Genomic DNA, 16550 nt, shown 5'->3' with positions numbered 1-16550 from the left:
AAGATTTATTTCCTACAAAACTAATGATACAAATGTCTGACCTGAAAAATACAAGGTATTTTGGAAGAAAAAAAAATAAACAAATTTACTTCTCCATTTTTAAAGTACTTGATAAACTTTTATATATTTTTTAACAATTCTGTAGAGTGTTTGTATTTACAAAAATGAAATACTAGCAGAAAAAGCAATGCAAATGTTTAATATGGAATTTATATCTGTTGTCTTATGCTACATTGTAAACAGCTAGCATCTACATACAAAGGATGGATAAAGAAAGCATGTAGTTTTTGGGGAGGGTGGGGTGAATGTATACTCTAAAATAAGGACATATCAGAGACCTCAGAAACTTGAAAGAACACATCTGAACAATTAACAATTCAATGGCAATTATTTTTTGTGAAATACAGTCTGGAAAAGAATTTTGTTCATTGTTTGTTTCATGAAACTGACAGAATAACTTATTCCAAATCGTGTTCTAAGTGGTACTTGTAAAAAACACTGAGACATGGCACTGTTTGTGACACATTGAAGGTCAATTGTGTGAAGAACCAAGGCAACAGACCCATCAAACAGCAGTAAATGGAGGTCTTTGTCTTTAAGTTATGAAGAATGTGTCTGTATTTGATCCTGCCAGCCACAAGTCCTGCAGATTTCTGGGCATAAGACAGATGGCAGTGCAACCAAGCTGGAATGCAGAACTTCCTTCTTTCCCTCTGGGTCTAACTCCTATTATCCACTTGTAAATTAACCTGTCAATTTATCAATCAACACCATCTTGATTCTCCCCTGTTCTGCAGCCCAGCCTTGCAGTGAATTTGCCTCGTAAATAACTGGGAGCCCCGTGTTTGTTAGTATTGTGAATGAGTTTATTATCACTTTGATGGCTGCTATGAATCACAAATGCTGCAGAGAGGCTGATAAGAAAAAAGTACATGCACACATTAACAGGGTTGAAACTATTTGAGAGATAAAAGATGGAGTAACTGTGATAGCAAATCATTTAAATTGAAAAAAAATGACTAAAAAATTGTATTTGTGTGTGTGTGTATGTGTGTATGTGTTTGTGTGTGTGTGTGTGTGTGTTGGACAACTTCTGCTTAAAGTAAAAGAAAAAGAGAGGAGAGAGAAATGAATTGAGTTTCATTTGTACTGTTCAAAAAACCACATTGGTGGACAGCAGTTGCTCTCAGGTCCTGCAGGACAACTGCTTTATTAAATGGTTTAGTTGAAAATTTCATAAAACATCAGACTCTATTCTAAAAGTTCAATTAGCTGCATTTACATTTTATAATAAGTAGATGAAAACTTTAAAAATCAAGAAAAATGCCCAAAGTATATGTGTTTATTTATATGTCATTTTCTTTGAATAATATATAAAAATGTAACATTATCTATTAACTAAATGAGATAGTTTGGTATACTTAACACATTAATAAACAATTAACATTAAAGTGCTAATTATTTTGTTTTCCCTGTTGTCAATTAAAGAGTTACTTATGTAACATGTAAAATTACATTTAAGTAATTTTAAGATAAAAATTTTAAGATATTAAAATCTACTTTTATTACAAAAGTTTATATTGTCTACAATTTCTAATAAGTGTATTCTCAACGTGATCTTTCTTTTAAAATTTTAAAGTCTACTAATATAAACTAATGTTTTTAAAGTACACACAGCATCATATTCTGATCAATAGAACTTATATTATTCACTCAAAATTACTTCCCAACAAAAGTCATGTAACACTGAAAATATTGAAAGAAATTATTTTAATTGTGCTTTAAAAATGAAATTTGTAAGTACAAATGTAAAGTATAATTTTAAAGAAAACATATTCAGGAAGCCAAAAAGTTTATTTTAAGTTTATACTTACTTGCTGCAAACTGTGAAAATTGTTTTAAATAAATTTATGTCTATGATTCATTTTATAATAGTTCTAAACAGAGTATATTTAATGTAGTCTTTCAACTTAATTCTATGTGAGCCTAACTACAATCAGATTATTTACCTAAGAAAATAGAAAGTTATATGAAATCTTATTATGTTTTCATTATACAAAATGTATTTCATTTTGTAGGTTATTTCATTGTGTAGGTGATTTTTAAATTTGAGGATTTCCTGATAATATTGTTCAAATAGAACACCAAGAAAAATGTTATAACGTGTGTCATGCAGCTGAAGTTCTCAAACTTGTAAGCCAAGAATGAACTATGAGTTGTCCCATGGGAAATACTTTGGCACAATTAAGATGCTGCATAAAAAGGGAATATTCCCTGAACATTATTATACCCAATATGTCATCGGTAGAAATGTGATAAAAATGAAACTATTTGTTGGAATGCAATTTAGAGAACCCGATAGGTTGTCCATTTTATTCAGTTTATAATTAAGATAGTGTTTAAATCTGAAATGAATTCTATATATGCATGCTCAATAGACTATAGCACAACAATAAGAATGGATTCACATCTCATTTTATCGTAAATTGTGTAATAAGCGATAAGGTAAAAAGTAGGGCTAAAATCCTTCCAGCAAAAAATGAAACAGAGCGACCTCAATTGCCCTAATTCATTCTGCTTTTTCCCTTTTTTTTTTTTTAAGTCTCTTCATTTTCCCTCTGTTCACATTATTAGCTTACACATGAGTGCATTATTAGAAAATAACAAAGCCAAACAGAGAGACTTCGAAGGAGCGGGAGATAGGTTCCTTCTACAGCTGAAAGGTATTCTGGTTTCATTTGTTAGGAGTTCCAAAAATAGTTTTATAGCCAGGGAGGGACAATGACCTTTCTCTTTCAACAAGCTTGGTGGTTGGTCTTTTGATGGAAAAACTAGGGGATACAACATCTGGTAATTTGTGTTACTGAGCTTAGCTGAGGTCTTAACGATGTAAGCAGATTATTCTTGAAGAAGAACAAAAAAAATTCCGGAAGACTCAATGGACTATTTAAAGTTATTAGGCAGTGCATTCTAGCACTTCAGAACTCTTTTCTGATTCATTTTCCCTTTAATGCTATGCCTTGGAAGCGATTTTTTTTTTTTAACATTTTAAATCTACCTCCTTCCAATTCCAGTTGACTTTTTTGGTGGTCCACAGCTGTTTTGTCATTCACCCTGGCCACCTTTTTTCCATCTCAACAGAAATCATTACTTTGCTGATTAAATTTTCTCCTTCAGAACTTTAGGAAGCTCTCCTCCACCCTCGGGAGTCATTGCTCAGCCAGAAGGGTCAAGCAACACCAAACAGCAACAGGCAAGCTTCGGCAATTCTGAAGAATGGAAAAATGTGAACAGGAGCAGTGCATGAAGAAAGCAACCCACCCTGTCCAGGATTCCAGTCAAAAAGATAAACAAAAGATGTTATTAAGCAGATGTTGTGGGATTCTTTTTCTACATGCCTCCTACTAAAATCACATCCAAAGTTTGTTTTCCTTACTCTGATGAAAATGGTTTGGGGTTCATTTGCTATATTCGCTTTCCCCTATAAGAAAAAAAAAATACAAATGAGATGAAATGTGCAGAGCTAGGAGAAGTGCTTAACACTGTTTTCAAAGGAAAAAAAAGAAATATTCTATATGAGTAAGTCAGTGAGTAAATATTAGCAGGAGTATTCAAGTTTATCTGACTTAAGTCTGGCTAAAATATATTACTATAACTTCAAGTTTCATCTCAAGTTAAGATGGAATAAAAGTACAGAGCATGAAAGGTAGACTCCCAGATAGTAACCCACCTGGAAAGCTGGGAGTCTGGGACCCAGCAGGTCTGCAGCCTGGGTAGGGAGCTGGCATATGCATGCAGACCTCCCTTTGGGATCAGCACATTGCTCTGCAGGTAGCAAATGAGGAGAGCAGTAGCATTACATACCAATTCCAATGTCTTCAATGGTCACAGTCCTTCTGGGTGTCAGGACTGTATCTTAGATCATTATTTTTTTAAGTCAAAGGGTTTCACAGGGAGCAAATGTGGTATTCTAAAAAGAATGGGAGGATAGCAGCAGGAGAGAAGGAGAAAGAAAGAAAGAAAGAAAAAGAGAAAGAAAAGAAAAATTCTACAAACTCACATGGGAAAAAAACAACTAATAGTTTTAAGTTGTTTTATGTGTTAGAATAGCTACCCAATAATGGTTAGCATAATGTTTGTTAAGGTTTAGATAAATCCTTGAACGTTGATTCATAGAATAGTTAATACTAAGTATAATTTCCCATGTTACAATATTTTTTCTGCATGTCTTCTGTTCTTTATGGAATTGTGAGGAATAAGAGAGATCTGTGTTGCATAGAACATGATTCCCAGCTCATTTTTAAAAATGAAATAAGCTAAATATATTTGCATTTCATATCATATATTATATTATCTACAGGTTTGCTTTGCTACATTCTAGTTTTTTTGTATGAATCATTTATAATCAAATGTTACATTAGGTAAGAGAGCAATCATCTTCTTTCCAACAAACTTTAAATGGTTTTCTCTTTTAATAAAGTGAACACTTCAACAAATGTGTTTTAAATGGAGCTAAATACCTACAGAGATTATTTCAATTGTATCAATATTTTCCTGACATTGTATTTGAATTGATACAATTTAAAGTTAAAGGAAATTATTGGACACTCTGTGTTTTAATTTACTTCAATACTCAATTTTTTTTTAAAAAAAGGAGTTTATTATCTTTTCCTTTCAGTACTGAAATCCAAAATTCTTCAAGTTAGCATATCAGATATACCTTGAGCATTTTGGCACTTGCCTTCTCATCAGATCTGTCAGTTTCAAATACAAAGCAGCATTTTTGTAGTTCAGCTATGGGGTCGGGGGGACGGGGGAAGTGTCCATTTGTGGTTATAAGGGCAACTGTATAATAACAGTACTGGCAGATAACCAATTGTGGGGGGAAAAACATTAGAGAAACTGATGATATCACACAAAAAAGTTTATCCTTCAAATAAAGTTATATTTACTTACCAAGCCAAAAATTTCATCATATGTGTGATGATTTTCCCCCCCTAGGCATTAATACTAAGAGCACCACCCCTCTGTGTGGCAGGTGAGTTTCTCAATCAGCAATGTGTCCCCACTTCAGTAGTGGAGACAGGACAGTGAAGGCTCTACATTCTACAAATTGATGGACTGTACTGTACAAACATGGATCCACCGTGGGATTTTTTTTTTCCTTGAACCATTCTCATGGTTTCAACTACTCTCTGTACATGTCATTTTCTTCATATAGTATAAGAAAGATGGCCTAAGACAGCCCTCACTGGGCCAGGCTCCTATCATCTCTAATTAATTCCTCTCCTGGGCTCCATTAGTGGCTAATCATGTTCTTTTTTATATTCCATTCCTTTTTTGTTCCATTCTGAATTGACTTTTCCACTTCTATTCTTAGAGCTCCACTTTTAAATAATTGCACTCACTTAAATTAAGTTCCCACATCTCCAAGCTACCGATCCCATGGTACCACATTTATTTCTTTCAAAATCCTGCTATATATATATATTTTAAAAAAAAAAAAAAACAGGGAATGAATCCAAGGGTACTTAACCACTGAGCAACAACCTCAGTCCTTTTTATTTTTTATTTTGAGCAGAGTCTCACTAAGTTGCTTAGGACCTTCCTAAGTTGCTGAGACTGGCCTCGAACTTGTCATCCCCTTCCCTCAGTCTCCTGAGCAACTGGGATTACAAGCATGCACCACCATGCCCAGCCTGCTACAGATCTTCACTGGTCACTGAATATAATCTGAATCCTTGGACTGATTTTTCAACACTATTTATAATCTGAATTTACTTATTTTTCTAAGATTTTCTTCTGCTTTTTCTAGAAGGAAGATCATGTAGTACAGAAGTAACTAGAGTTGAATTCAGGAAATTGAAATGTGATCCTACCTTCTTCAGTGGTCACTTTGTTCCACAAGACAAGTCTCTCTGGACTTTAGTTTCCACACACTAAAATTTGACACCACATATCTAGAGGGCAGATGTGGATCCAGATATATATTTTGCTGAAGCCAATTTACTTCCTTCTTTTGCATTTTCTGTGTGGCTCTCTGGTCATCCACATGTGTACCCATGCCTCATCTATAAAACAGGGGTAGTGATGGCTATCAAAACATATTGCTTGTGGATCAAATCGGGTAATACATATGGAAACCCAGGCCTGAGCTTTGCAGGAGATATTCTCAATAAAATTTCATTTAACTTGAAACTAAACCACTTGACTCTATTCACACTATCCACTCTGGTTCTTGTGTAGATAAGTACAAATTGTCCACCTTTGGGCTTTTGCTTCATCATCCTCTAAAACCAATCACCCATCCTTCATTGTTTACAGAAATGTTATTCATCCTTTAAGACCAGGTTTCATTGTACTTTCTCTCCATAAATCATTTTCCAAGCCCTTGAAGAGTCAGTTGCTCCTCAGCACCAGCCTTCTCCTAATTACTTTCTATGTGAGGAAGCCAAGGTCAGAATGTTTATAAGATTTGCCCATGGCCAGAAAATGAAGTAGGGTCCAGGACTTCAACCTAGCTCACTGGCCTTTCACATACCCGTTCCTCTTTCTACTCCTTAGTTGACTATATTCAAGTATTCTTCTAAAAATTTTGTTGTTTTATATAAAAGTTTCATCTTTCTTTAGCCAACTACAAGACATTGAAACCCAGGGACAGTGTATCATGAACATGCTCAGTTTGTATATCTCACTGAATTGCATCTACTACCTTATGGTATTCAATAAGTGTTTTGAATAAATCAAGAAAAAAGGGGGAGGGGCAATTTTTCTTGATTCAAGTTTCCCACAGTCAAGTATAAAGGGCTCATAGCAAACCTACTTCTTTCCTGTTCTTGTAGAGTTTTTGATGTTTCAAATGCTCAAATTATGAAACATTTGTTTATCTCTACTATGAACAGGTATTAATAACTGCCTTTTCTTACTTAAACTTTACAGTATTTTGAGGTAATTAGCCATTATTCTCAATTGCTTTTTAAAATTAGGAAAATAAGACTGAGGAAGTTTAAGTGACTCATCTTAAGCCACATAGATAAGAGGATCAGGACTCAGAGAAGACCTATCTTGGCTCACAGTATGATAGACAACTCTGTTATCCTGTCTGGACTCATGTTGCTCTGTGTCAAACTATTGTCATCACCTTGGGTAGAAATATACATTAAGCAAATTTATCTTGTCCTAGCAACATACTTCAGTAAAAATTAATAGGTGCCCTTGGAAACCTCTTCAGTTTTGACTTGACCATATTAGCCATATCCAGAACCCTTTGACCCCTAATCTGGTTATCATAAAGTTAGACGGTATATAGATTTTTCTCTAACATTTCCAAAACTTGCATTTGGGTTCTGTTTTGCTTTTACAACTGTCTTTAATTGGGCAAACATATTTATTCTTCTTTACCTCTGCATCTTATTCCATTTTCCTCATTTTGTTTACTTCTTTCATTTAGCCATTAAACATGATTATGTACCACCATGTGATACAGTCTTGTGCTAAAGGGTAAGTCAGATAAAGGGAGGTAGCATGGAAAACAAGTGGTAGAGTGGACCATGAGATGAAGTAAAAGAGACATTTCTGCAGGACGCAAGTGTGTGTTTACAGCAGTGATCAGTTCACTTCCTACTAGAGGATAGCCTGGGGAGGCTTCTCAGAGAATGAGTCACTGGAGCTAGGGAAATGAATGATGAGCAGGTCTCTCCCATCTTGCCAAACAACTATACAAACTATTTCTCTAATAAACTTCTTTTCACAAGTTAATCCCCACTGTTACATCAATACAACAGCACCTGATCATGCACGATATTACTGCGATCCTGAGTGATCTTGGCACAATAGGTAAACATTTTTGCACCATGAGCACAGAAGGCAATGAGTACACTCACTGTAATAGAAAAAAAAAATACTTAGAATTGAAATTGTATGTTCAGCTTATTTTGTTTACTTTCTGTGCATCTGGTTTTTATGCTTTAGGTATAACAAAGTATTTCATTACATTTAAATATATAATTCAATGTACTGTTCATGATCTCTCATTCATATAAATCAAAAAATTGTGCCTTTAAATTGGATATTTATATCTCAAAAGAAACAGATATAAGTAGGTCAAACCAGGTGAGAAAAATAAGAACTGAGGAAATGTGGGGGTCAGAGTAGGTGACTAATTCTGGATCTCAGATCACATAATGGTAATAATCAGAAAATCAATGTTTGCCCACTATAATGTATAGTTCATATTATACTTTGGGCTTCTGTAGTAAAGAATGTTTTCCAAGTACATATGTTTACATATGTATTTTCTCCCTTGATTGTCAGGAAAACTTGGTGAGTCCCAACCAGTATCTTTGACTATTCTGATTTTACAAGTGAAAAAGTTGAAGATCTAGACAGGTTAAGTGATTTACTCAGGAACACATTGCTGATAAATAATAAATGCACAGTTAGAATAATGACTCCATTCTTGGAGACAGCATCACAGGTGTAATCTCCATTAGAAACAAGGATAGCTACATGCAGGATCTAGTTCAGCAAATCCATATTGAATCCCCTTATGGAAGATTCAAGGGAGTAGATCTTGAGGGATAAACAAAAGCTAATAAAACAGACCTGCTTTTTCCCTCATGTTACTTTCTATCTTTTGAGAAACTTTCAAAGATTAGTTTCCATAGGAGAAATGTCAAGGCTACCATGATTTTTGGCACTTAAGAACTATATTTTCTAACCAAAATCAAGACATACTACAAATCAAATTCAATTAGTCCAAAAATGTAAAGCTGCAAGGGTACAATGGTCCTTCAGTGCTAAGACAAATAGTTTCCTCATGAAACAAAGAAGTATTACAAATCTAAATAAATTAATCCAAAAATTTCAGGCCATTAGCTGTAAACCTAAGGCAGTCCTACTCTCAAGAGAACAATTTGGCAGTGAGATACCACCCACCATGAACCAATATAATTATCCAAATCCCTGAACTGGGGAAAAAAGTACTAGCAAGAGCCAAACTTAGGGAACAACTCTCATCAATGGTATCACAGCTTCTGCATGCCTGTATTCCACCCCAGGGATTTCTATTACAAATAGCAGGGTGTGGAAGTAATTCTCACTCACTGTGCCAACCAGCAAAACTCAGAATTGAAGCCATGACTGGATGGTGCTAGATTCTTCTTGCCTTTGTCCTGTCAATTCACCTCAGAGCAACATGCCAATATCAAGACTATGGATGATCACCAAAATCGTGCTCAGAGGATTTGTCCTTGAATTTATTTTAGATTCTGGTGTACTACCTGATGGAAGTTTTACATTTTTCCAAAATTTATACTAACGATTACTCCATTACTTTATAAATAATAAATGATTATAAAATGGTTATGAAAATGTATTTGTACATTTCATAAATTTCATACATTTCCTATGTTTATGGATAAATAAGTTTAAAGCTTAACTTTTATAATACTTATTAGGTCACTGTAGAATACCTGTATATCACTTAAGCAGTGTACCAATGTCCCTGTCTTCAAAAACAGGGGAAAAGCTGTCAAATTGAAAATGTATTGATTGGTTTCACTTGTTTTGAAGTAAATTCACTTGACTTCCCTTTTAAGGTAATTATCCATTTAAGACAAAAACTAGATCATCTACTCTGTATGGCAAGTGTTCCTTAAAAAATGTAAAATAAAATATATATATAAAATTTACCATTTTGGGGGAACATGAAAACTGTGCATTGCTTTCTCCAGTTGATTGTTTCGGTTTCCTGGGATTCAGATGTAGGAAAACCTTCTGAAATTTGAATCATACTTCAGATTGATCCTCAGTAGATAAGTGCACACCCCCACATACAATTTTTCCCATAAATGCCACATACCTAAGAACACAGCAAAGTTTTCCTGTGAAGAAAGTGGGAGAGCAAAATGTGCACCACCCAAGAGAAGCACTTTTTCTTTCTTCAAGATGTAGTAATAACATGGGACTTTCTTTGTACGTATATTTAGCTTGGGCCCCTGCATAATTGTTCTGTCTTTGTTAATCTTTTCTTATTCCTCATTCATGATGAAATCCAAATCCTTTATTTCATTTGAAAAAATTTGGATCCTAAACTTCAATCTGACACTTGATTCTAATATTCCTTAAGGATTTAATCTCTGTTTCCCACACTGGGTGACTTTATATGGGTCAACTTTGTTGATTTTTAATTGTCATCATGTTTGGTCTTGGGATGAACTGGATCTATGGCTGGAAAATTATGTAAACCAGAGAGCTGGGCACAGCAAGACACACATGTAATCCCAGCTACTCAGGAGGCTGAGGCAGAAGTCTCACAAGTTTGAGGCCAGCCTGTGCAACATAGTGAGACCCTGTCTCAAAATAAAAAATGAAAAGGGCTAATGGTATATCTTGGTGGCATAGTGCCCCTGGGTTTAATCCCAATCTGGAAAGAAAAAAATTATCTGAACTGAATTTCTTTCATTCAAAATCCTTTATTCTACACAAATCAGAAAAAAATGCAAAAGTTATTAAGCATGTCCCACCTACTATTCCTTAAATATACTTTTATATATGTTCAAATAGTCCTATAATAAATATAGGTCCTCCTTTTGGCATTTTTGTATTTACCTATAAAAAGACTCAACATTTAAGCTGTTAAGGTAAAGACAGGGTAGGAGTTACTGATTTATCAACAGACTCTGGTCTTTCCAACAAGACAATGTAGTTGGTTCTGCTAAATAGAGAAGGGAGACAGATATGTAGAAAGCTCATGATGAAACAGAGAGGGTATATCTTGAGGGTTTTCTCCAGGATAAAGATTAGTAGGGGAAATCCATATAAGGCTGTGGCATGGAAAGTGTAACTTTCTATGGAATCTTCACTAGGCTCGAAGGCAGATGTTTCTCATCAGCAAATCCTTTTACTATTAGATTTGTGAGGTCTGTAAAGAACAGCTTTGGGATTTTCCATGTGTGGGGGCAGCCAGTTTAAATCAGTTAAACTAAGTTGGCCCAAACCACTCTCTACACTTCTCTTCTGCCAAATTCTGCCTCTGAATAAGCAACCTTAACTTTGTATCTGCAGAACAGGGATAATGTGTAACTGTTTTAATGAATAACAACAATATTGAACAAAAACAAACAAAAAATAGTAGGCTTTTATTTGAATAAAAAAAAGAGAACTTACTTCAAAAAATCAGGCATGTGCATAGAAATTAATTTCACTTAATGTTTGAAAAGAGCAGCTCAATGGAGTATGAACAATGATATGAATATTTGGATTAATAACATAATTGTTAACTTGCAAATAATTTTGGAAAATAATAGGCTACAAAAATATTCTTTTTGGCCTCTAACAACAAAATTAACTCAAATTTATTTTTTGCATTGTAGACCTTCAATATGGAGTTATAACCAGTTTGATAGACTCTTTTCACTGGTAACAGTCATTTATTCAATAACCATTTATTGATCATCATCTGTGTGCCAGGAACCAGTCCCAGTGCTGAAAATGCCTGCTGAGAATGCTTTGTGTGCTGCTGTCATGTAGGAGAAAGTTCAGAAGAAAACTAGTTTAGTTTGAAAAGGATTCAGATCATGAAGGTCCTTATGTGTTGGGTTAAGATCTTGAACAATGCAAGCCATTGAATAAATATTAGCAGATAATGTAATCAGAATACCTTTGAACAAAATCACTCCAGTTCTAGTGCATGCAATATATTTGAGACACTGAGGCTAAAGGCAGATGGCCTACATATGGTGAAGGCAAAGTATGACCCAGGAATGAGATGTAACTGAAGGTGTGCACAATGAGATAGAATGGGAGAGGTAAAGAGGAAGTCTTAACAATATGAACAGAAATCTCTGAATGTCAGAAAGAAGGGGAAGAAGGGCCTGGAATCATTTCTAGTTCTCATGTTCAGAAAATTAAAATAGAAGGTATAATTTATGTGGAGATTCAAGAAAGGTGGAAAAGCAAGTTTTAGAAGACAATGAGTTCTGATTTGAGCATGAGTGGAGAATGCTATGGGCATGTGGATAGTATGTTTGACCTTTTGAGAGCATTCACAGACATCAACATGATTGGGAGGATGTCTCTGTTTTTCAGAGATTGCTGGAGCCATGGGTGTTGATGAGTTCCTGCAGGGGTCCTATGTGGAATACATTAGGGACTACAGTAGTCAAGAACAGACTTGGTAGTTGACATCCAACGTTATATGTCTACTGCAATGTTTACTCACTCTGTCATTCATTGCAAGTCATTGGAGCTTCCTGTCTCAGATTCCTTTCTCAGCAGGAGATGTATTAATATTATCCACTTATAGGCTTATGGAAAGAAATAAAGCAATTCATATAAAGTATCAGTGCACAGTTATTGATATTATTGCATGGTGATTAAGATGATCAGAGAGCAAAGAATGGACCCTTGTGCAATGTCAATACATAAAACACAAACAATGAACATATAAAAAGCTCAATAACAATGTGGATTTTATTAAGGGAGAAGTGAATAGAGCACCTAATCAATCATGCCCTAGAGAGTCTGTTCTAGATTTAATATTCCACTCATCACACCCCAGAAAATTTTCACGTTTTAGCCTCAGGAAGATCAATCTTATGGTAAATTTGGAAAATTCTCTGGCTCATTCATTTGGTGATATGTGAACTTGGATGGATCTTCACTAAAGTCTCACTCATGTGAAGAAGTTAGCTTGCTGCAATTGCACACTCAGCACACTGTGTACCACCACCCACAATTCCCCAAGGCTGCTTGTCATGGGGAAAGCAGCAGCCTGAGGGAACCAGAAGAAGCCTGGCCTCCTTCTAGCTCTGTTGACACAACTGGCCTCTGTGTGCCTCAGTTTCCTCATCAATAATTTTTGGGCAAAATAACATTTCTCCTAGGGCAATCATGATTAGCAAATTAAATAGCATGCATAGGCAACTACTAAATTAGATAACATATGTACAGAGTTGGACTCCAAATGAATACTTAAATATTGGAGCACTTCATTCCAATAGCTAAATCTCCAAGTGTTCATCAAAACCAACACTGCATGAAAGAATGCTGTAAGCTAGATATATTTAAGCCAGTTTCGTCAGACTGTGGAAAGAGGATCAATTTTAGGCAGCTTTAAACTTCCTTGGTTTGGAATTTCCCAGAGGTATAAAGTCCATTCAGAAAGTAGGAGCTACTTCAATTGCCTTCTCTCGGTTCATGGAGAGTTGCTGTTTTAAGAAGAAAGAAAGCTCCTTCATTCTCCCACTTTGGAAATGGTTAGAGTAAACCCACATAATGCAAGATTACAAATCTGGCACCAGAGAGGTATTGGCAAGACTTTGATTAAATCAGCCACTATTTGTGTCAACAAATGTTGCCAGGTAAGTAGCAAAGACGTTTGCATGCCTGTGCCAAGGGAGAGCAGAGAAAGCAGCTGCTGTATTGGAAGTGTCGACAAAGAGGAAGCTGGGCTCTATCATGGGAAATGGATTGTTCCTGGAATAATAAAAAGCATTATTGTTGTTAAAGCAATTTTACAAAACCTATTCCTGAAGAAAAATTAACTTCTTTTTAAAAATGCCAGAAAGTTAGACTAAGTGGAATAAAGGGAAGATAGAAAATGAAGAAAATGTGTTTGAAATGCATGGGCTGTGCACTAAGAAATCAAAATCCCTCTCCAATGTCCAGAAGTAGAGTGATACAATGAACCTACATCAGAAATAAGTAACAAAGCCTTGTGGCAAGGCTTCATGATCTCCATTTCTAAAGAGCTGGGCCTGAAGATTTAGAAATGGTTTTTGTTCACAAAGAATATTCAGGATACCTATTTGGCAAATGCAACTTGAGTGGTAACTGTTGGACAGATATGCCCACAGTCAGGTTACAAATATGATGATGTCCTTGCCTTTATGAGTCCTAACAAAGAATAGTCCTTATTTAATAGTTTAATTATAATAAACTTAACATACACATGCTTATATGGCGTATCTGGTAGTCCTCAGTGTGCTTTAATCTGAGTATAAAAAGATCAGACACCCAACAAAAGTATATCTGCTTTAGTTTTCTGCAAATACTTCATGCTTTCCCATATAAAAAGTACTGCAGACTGGGTGTGGTGGCACATGCCTGCAATCCCAGAAACTTGTGCAACTGAGGCAAGAGGATCACACATTTGAGGTTAGTCTCAACAACTTAGCAGACCTTGTCTCAAAATAAAAAAAAATAAATAAATAAAAAGGACTGGGGATGTAACTTAATGTTAAAGCACCCCTGGGTTCAGTCCTCAGTGCTTAAAATAAATAATTAGATAGATAGATAGATAGATAGATAGATAGATAGATAGATAGATAAATAAATAAGGTATGGTGGACTTGCCAGTTTCTTCTCTACATTTTAAGGGTTAACATTAACAAACATACAAACATTTTCTGTTAAAAAGCCAGATAATGTATATTTTAAAATTCTCAAACCATGTGTTTCTTGCAACTACTCAACTGTCAATGAATGCAGCTCTAGTACCTCAACTTACAGATTTGGCTCTATTCCTGTAGTATTTTATACACAAAAATAGGTGGATAGAAGAGCAGGTTTGACCCGTGGACATCATACTCTTGCTATATTTATGGTTCATCCTGAGGTGCTCTATGCTAAGACAAACTTTCTACAACACTGTATCCACTGGTTTTCCATCCAGCATTCATTATCCACACTCTCCCATTTCATGGATTTAATGGATAGATAGAATGAGCAGGATGTTACTTTTCTCTCATTCACTACTTCAGTGTGTAAGAAATACATATAGGCATTAAAATTGTCGCAAGAGCTAATAATAACAAATCCAGACACTCTGTGATATAAGTATAATATTGGATGGCTAACAGAATAAATTAATCTGTTAGAAACTTTTCCTCAAAGCAACCTGCTAAGTGATAGATAAAAGAAACAATATAAGCAAGCAATCATACAAAAAAAAAAAAACTAAGGGACGAGCAGAAAGAAATAATTTGAGTAGCTGGGCACAATGGCCCATGACTGCATTCTCAGCTACTCTGGAAGCTGAGGCAGGAAATCACAAATTCAAGCTCAGCCTGGAAAACATAATGAGATACAGTCTAAAATATTAAATAAAAGAGGCTAAGGATGTAGTTCAGAGGTAGTGCCTTTGTGGGTTCAATCCCCAGTACCACCAAAAGAAAAATAAGAAATGAAAAGCAATAACTTCAGCGAAATACAATTCAAAACCATTCCTATCTCCCATCAATCAAATACTGCAAAATAGATAGCATAGATATGGCCCTTGATAGAATTCAATGGCTGGAGGTTCTTCCTTGGAATGGCAGGTGTAGAACATCTGAGATGGCCTCACTTGCCATGTTCAGATCAAGAAAAAAGAGTTCCCTATGTCACAGTGCATTTTTTGTTGCTCTAAGTTCTGAGCCACTTGCAAATTGGATGCATGCCACAGTCACTGTACATTGCAAGCCAGGGGTGGCATAACTAAAGGCTTATCTTGAGAGGAAGGGGAGAAAGTCTGGTTATGTAGCCTAAGAAGTCACAAGAGCCATGGTTTGACAAGCATCTGCAGGTGGGAGTCACAGAGTGACCCCAATAAAGAGGAAGAGACCAATAAAGGAAAGGGCAGAATCAGTGTCCCGGGAAAGTTTATTCAACAGCAAAGGCAGTTTACACAGATAAGGAAGACAAACTTTGCCTCACCACAGTCAAAGGAGTGTGGAGGGTTTGGGCTCAAAATAGAAGCCAAGTTTTACACATTTCATTAAAAAAAAAAAAAGACACTCATGTTTCCTCTTGTTTCTCTCACGTGCCAAATTTCTATTTATAGGAAGGGAAGCACTGAATTCAACAAGTAACCTCAATTCTAACATCTCAGAGAAAATGGCAATGCTTTTGAGACAGGGACACAGCTGCACAAAGAAGCTGGAAGATGAACTTGCATATTATTCAAACTCTTCCAATATCAGGTTCAAGTTTTCAAAATGCTAGAATAGCAGTGGAGTCCAATAACCCAGAATGTGTACTGAAAAGGAACATACCTTAAATTGATGTATCCTGACAAATCAACCCCATGCCTCCTCTATCATCAGACTTGGAGGCCCTCAGAAGAGATTACATTTGATTCAAATGTCTCCATCAACTGGACCTCCCGTTTTCTTAATAATTAAGGAGAAGCCCTGCCTACTAGAAGCAAATACTCGCCGAACATTTCATTGATGACTCAGATGCTTACTAGGTGCTGGCTCTTCATCAAATTAATCATGTTGTTTCTAATTTCAAAGATTGGGTGTAGAGGGAGTTGGGGGTGGGGCAACTCCAATAAAGCCAGTTTGTTTTAAAATTAATCTCCACAGCTGCAACTTTGAAATATTTCTCTCCTGAATAAATATTTCATTTCATTGTATTCAGAGTGAGCATGCTCTTCTCGTAAATTATCTTATTGTGAGTTTCCATGGACTTCAAGGATGAATCCTCTTTACTTTGAGAATTTGCATACACTTCAATTTTTTATCAACATAATGAGAAGAAGGAGAAGGAGGAGGAGGAGGAGG

This window comes from Marmota marmota, unplaced genomic scaffold (genome assembly GCF_001458135.2).
Source record: "Marmota marmota marmota unplaced genomic scaffold, marMar, whole genome shotgun sequence".
Lineage (NCBI taxonomy): Eukaryota > Metazoa > Chordata > Mammalia > Rodentia > Sciuridae > Marmota > Marmota marmota.
Note: the sequence above shows the minus strand (reverse complement) of the source record.